Genomic DNA, 6,000 nt, shown 5'->3' with positions numbered 1-6,000 from the left:
GTATGTTTGTATGTCATCAAGACAGCGTGACAGTTATTCATCAAGTCAGTATGTTTGTATGTCATCAAGACAGCGTGACAGTTATTCATCAAGTCAGCATGACAGCGATTCATCAAGTCAGTATGATTATGAGTCGTCAAGACCGCATGGCTGAAGGGCAGCATGGTACCGATGTGTTAATACAGGTCAACATGTTCGTGCTGTGTTAATACATTGGAGTAAGGGTATTTTGAGTATTTTCACAATCTTGTAAAGGCTATAAAAGGTCTAGGTTGGGAAGTAGTTTGGAATAGATTATCTTGTCAAAGTCTTTTGTTATACACTGTGATATACTGAGTTGGGGATTGGGAAAACACGTGAGTTTCTAGAGAGGAAAGTGTTTCAATCTTGTTGTAATCTCCATTGATTAGTGAAGTTGCTGGATGTAGGCAGTTAAGCCGAACCAGGGTAAATTCTGTGTGTATTCTTTTGATTGCTGATAAAGATCCAATCTGTGATCTTTGTGAACTTTGTTTATCTGTGTGGTTGATTGATCGTTCGAAGTTAGAGTATAGGTCAACAGGAAACTTATCAAAGTTTCCAAGGATATATAAATGTTTGGGCTTCATATGTCTTTAAATTGTGTTTAGTGGATTATGAAAAATATATCACACGCCCGCCTGTCCCGACTGGACTGGACCCGAATTTTATTTTTTAATTTTCTTCACAATATCCGTTTTATTCCTTTGAAGTTTTCTTCAACAAATTATTTGGTCAAAAAACGAATCCTTATTTTTCTCCTATTATATCTCCTCAACTGCACGTTCTAACGTTCAGATTTTCACAACTGGTATATATTCGTTTGGTTTTCAACTTTGTGAATATACAGTTTTAATCTCTACTCTTCACAAACTTTCTGGGCAATTAAATACTCTTGTTGTTCCAATACTTTCGACTTTGAGTGCACAAGTTCGAAAGCCTCTGTGTTAACCTTGGGGAGCGACCGAATTTCATATTGCACCTCCTCCATCTGTCGAAATCGCTTTGAAGACAGTGGCTCCTGCCACGACACAGTTCGATTACCGTTTCAATTTGCAATAAGTGTTTTTTCTGTAACCCTTGTTTTTTTCTACATGTATTTATCATGATTTATGAGTGTTAAATTAATTTTTTTTAATGTTTTAACATAAAAAAATTAGAACCTTGTTCACAGTTTGCATAAAATTTTATCGTTTTCCGAGGATGAGTGTGCTCAAGCTCCCTAAACTCCTCTGGATCCGTACCTGTTGACGCGTGTGTTAAATATTGTATATTGACTAATTATAAACACAATGTGATATTCAGGTCTGCCATTCAAGTATGTGAAGGAGAGTGTGGAAGCCATAGATGAAGAGAAGCTAACTTATACGTACACAGTAATTGAAGGAGATGTGTTGAAAGGAGTTGAAAAGGTACAAACAACAACAACAACAACAAAGCCTTAGTCCCGAAATGATTCGGGGTCGGCTAACATGAACCATCATATAAAACCGTGAAAATCAAGTCGTGTCAGCGACACAGATTCGCTCCCTCCACTCCGTCCTATCCACTACCATATTTTCCTCAATTCCCAATAAACTCATATCACTCTCGATCACCCTCCTCCAAGTTTGCTTAGGTCTTCCCCTACCCCTCACCACTACATCCCTTTGCCACTCTTCGGTTCTCCTAACCGGCGCATCAAGCGCTCTACGTCTCACATGGCCAAACCACCTTAGTCGGTTTTCTCTCATTTTATTCTCAATAGATGTGACCCCTACTTTTGTCCTAATTATTTCATTACGCACCCGGTCCTTTCTCGTGTGACCACACATCCATCTCAACATACGCATCTCCGCCACCGACATCTTATGGATGTGGCAGTGTTTCACTGCCCAACACTCCGTACCATATAACAATGTTGGTCTAATTGCCGTCCGGTAGAATTTTCCCTTCAATCTATTAGGCATGCCGGGATCACAAAGGAAACCCGTAGCACTCTTCCACTTCGACCAACCAGCTTTAATCCTATGAGCAACATCTCCATCTACTTCTCCATCCGTTTGGATAATAGATCCTAAATACCGGAAGCAATCCGAGGCCTGAACAACTCTCCCATCTAGGATGATTGTCCCTGCCTCCCTACTCCTACGGCCGCTAAACTTACACTCCAAATATTCTGTCTTACTTCGACTCAACTTAAAGCCTCTAGATTCTAGAGTTTGCCTCCATAGTTCCAACTTCATCTCCACTCCTTCTTTCGTCTCCTCAACCAACACAATATCATCTGCAAACAGCATGCACCATGGTATACCATCTTGAAGTGAACTTGTTAGTTCATCCATAACGATGGCAAAAAGAAATGGGCTTAGTGCGGAACCTTGATGCACTCCAATCGTAATAGGAAACTCTTCAGTCTTCCCAACACTAGTACGTACACTCGTGCGTACTCCCTCATACATGTCCTTTATGATGTCAATATATTTCCGTGAAATGCCTTTCCTTATCAAGGCCCACCAAAGTACTTCCCTTGGTACCTTATCATATGCTTTCTCCAAGTCAATGAAAACCATATGCAAGTCTTTCTTCTTATTTCGATAGTGCTCCATTAATTGTCTCATTAGATGGATGGCTTCCATAGTTGATCTTCCCGGCATAAAGCCAAACTGGTTTTCCGAGATCTTCACCGTCCTCCTTAGCCTTTGTTCAATCACTCGCTCCCAAAGTTTCATAGTGTGACTCATTAATTTGATTCCCCGATAGTTGGCACAATCTTGGACATCGCCTTTGTTCTTATACAAAGGGATTAAGGTACTTTTCCTCCATTCTGATGGCATCTTATTGTTTCTCCAAATTTTGTTGAAGAACGTCGTCAACCATTCGATTCCTCTTTCTCCCAAACATCTCCAAATCTCAATAGGGATGCCATCAGGTCCTACTGCTTTCTTCAACTTCATCTTACTTAATGCCATTTTGACTTCACCCTTTTGAATTCTCCGCAGGCATTCATGATTTATCATATCGTGATGGATACTTATATCTCCAACATCTTGTTGGCGATCTCCATTAAATAAGTCATCAAAATAGGACCTCCATCGTTCCTTGATATCCTTATCTCCAACTAGGACTTTTTGGTCCACATCCTTCACACATTTAACTTTTCCGAGATCTCGCGTCTTCCTATCTCTCATCCGAGCAATTCTATATATGTCTCTTTCCCCTTCTTTCGTATCCAATCTTGTATACAGATCCCGATTCACCTTTGCTCTATCATCTCGTATGACATTCTTTACTTCCCTTTTAGCCTCTTTGTATTTTTCGTAGTTCTCGTCACTCCTACATTTCCCCAATAGTTTATAGGATTCTCTCTTACTCTTTACTGCTTGTCGTACTTCTTCTGTCCACCAAGATGTGTCCTTACCCGGTGGCATGCTACCTTTAGATTCCCCTAGAACTTCCTTCGCTACTTCCCTTATACTATGCTCCATCTTATTCCATATCGAATCTATATCTGAATCCATATTGCAAGTCTAAATATCTTTTTTGGTCATCTCATCCACAAATTTTTGTTGATTCTCCCCTTGCAATTTCCACCACTTAATCTTAGTCTCTACTTGAGGTGTTTGTTTTCTTATACATTTCCTACTTCGAAAATCTAGCACCACTACTCTATGTTGGGTTGTCGTACTCTCACCAGGGATCACCTTACAATCAATATAACTCTTTCTCCAAGCACTCCTTACTAAGAAGAAGTCAATTTGGCTCGCATTACCGCCACTCCGATAAGTCACTAAGTGGGATGTTCTCTTCATAAACCATGTGTTCATGATACTCAAGTCATAGGCTGATGCGAATTCCAAAATATCATTTCCTGCTTCATTCTTATCTCCAAAACCATACCCTCCATGAACACTCTCAAACCCATCTCGCCTAGAACCCACGTGTCCATTGAGATCACCCCCTAGTACCATTTTTTCATCCCTAGGAACTTGTTGCACCACTTCCTCTAAGTCATCCCAAAAAGCTTGTCTTATAGACACATCTAATCCTATTTGTGGCGCATATGCACTAATGACATTCACAACCTCATCCCCTATCACTAGCTTAACACTCATAATTCTATCGCTCTTCCTAGACACCGCTACTACCTCATCAATATACTCCCTATCAATAAGAATACCTACTCCATTTCTACCCTTATCCTTTCCTGAGTACCAAAGCTTATAACCCCAAGGAGCTATCTCTCTAGCCTTAGCTCCAACCCACTTGGTTTCTTGTAGGCATAATATATTTATTCTCCTCCTCTTCATAACATCTACAATTTCAGCTAATCTTCCTGTCAAAGAACCTATGTTCCATGTCCCAAAGCGTAACCTACTACCCTTACCCCTACCCATACCATTACCGTGGACTAGCTTATTTACCCGCAACCCTTGCATATTTGACACCACCCCCGGGTCCTGGGGTGGCGCACCGCTTCGGGGCGACGACCTAGCAACCCTTGCACATTTATCACTACACCCGGGTCTAGGAAGTGCAGCGCGTCGCTGAGTAGGGAACGCCCCAACGGTATTTATATTATGGTTCATGTCATAAGATGTGACTAAGTTTTACGCTGGCCGCCACAAACCTACCGCAACCCTCCTCCTTTGTCCGGGCTTGGGACCGGCTGTAAAGGCCACCAAGTGACCCTCACAGGCGGAGTTAGTTGAAAAGGTACAAAATGATATTAAATTTGAAGCATCCCCAGATGGAGTTGGAACCATTATAACAAACAAGAGCCATTACTACACTATTGGTGATCATCAAATTAATGATGATGAAATTAAGGGAAAAGATCAAATGACCATTGCTTTATTTAAAGCTCTTGAAGTTCATCTTCTCGCTAATCCTCATGTCTAGATGATTATTCTCAAAGAACTTATTCATGGGTGTTCAGGATTGAAGAGTAATTATGTATTGCTTTTCATTGGAATAAATTAATATGAAAGCTTTTTGTTTTTTAATTTGAATAATATTCTATGAACAAAGACACAACTAGGTTAAATGCATTGTTGGTTACTGAAAACTTCTATGGTTGTCTTCAAGTGGTCACGCAATTTCAATTTGTGTCAATAAAATAATTCAATTTGAATTTTGTTTCAATTAAGTCATTTTAGTTGGTGACTTCAAAAGCAAAAAGACACCATAAAAGTGACATGACTATCACATCAACAATGCTCAACTTTTACCACTGACCAAAACGACACGTGACTGTCACCCAGACGACACGTGTTGTTTCGGTCAACAGTAAAAGTTAACTACCGGTGATATGTCAGCCACACCACTTTTTCAGTGTTTTTTTTTATCTTAAAGTCACTATAATGACTTAATTGAGATAAAATTAATCATCGAACTACGAAAATAGACTAAAATAAAAAAAATCCGAGAGAAAAATGCTTTATTTTGTATTCAAAAGCTAGTCTTGGTTGGTTTTTGTAAATCTAATTCATTGAAATTCCATTTAGTAAATAGTTAGAATGGTTTTATTGTGACAAATTAAAATTGAGTGACCATTTTGTGACAACCATGAAGGTTTAGTGACTGTGCATTTAACTACAAATGTATCTCAAAAGGAGAGGGTTGTCTCATATAGATACACAATTTTGATCACATAGATCATGTAGTATTTATATAAAAGGAGTCATATAACTTCCTACTTAAATAATGTGGGATATCAAACACCTCCTCACATCCAAATGATTTGGAGTGTGAAACAAACATTAAATGGATGATCCGACATTGAAACAAGGCTTTGATACCATTATTAGCAATATCACAAATACAAAACAAAATAATAATAGAACCAGAAATGTTATTAATTAGAAATTGCAGAATTACAAAACACAAACATATTTTTAAAGGGCTTTTGAGTGTTACTTTCTCCATTTTTTTTTTTGTAACACTTTCACTTATGTAGTGGAATAATTATTGATGTCCTTCATCCGTGGGGTAGGCACCCGC

Source organism: Euphorbia lathyris, chromosome 2, assembly GCF_963576675.1.
Source record: "Euphorbia lathyris chromosome 2, ddEupLath1.1, whole genome shotgun sequence".
Classification (NCBI taxonomy): domain Eukaryota; kingdom Viridiplantae; phylum Streptophyta; class Magnoliopsida; order Malpighiales; family Euphorbiaceae; genus Euphorbia; species Euphorbia lathyris.
This window is presented reverse-complemented; position numbering follows the sequence as displayed.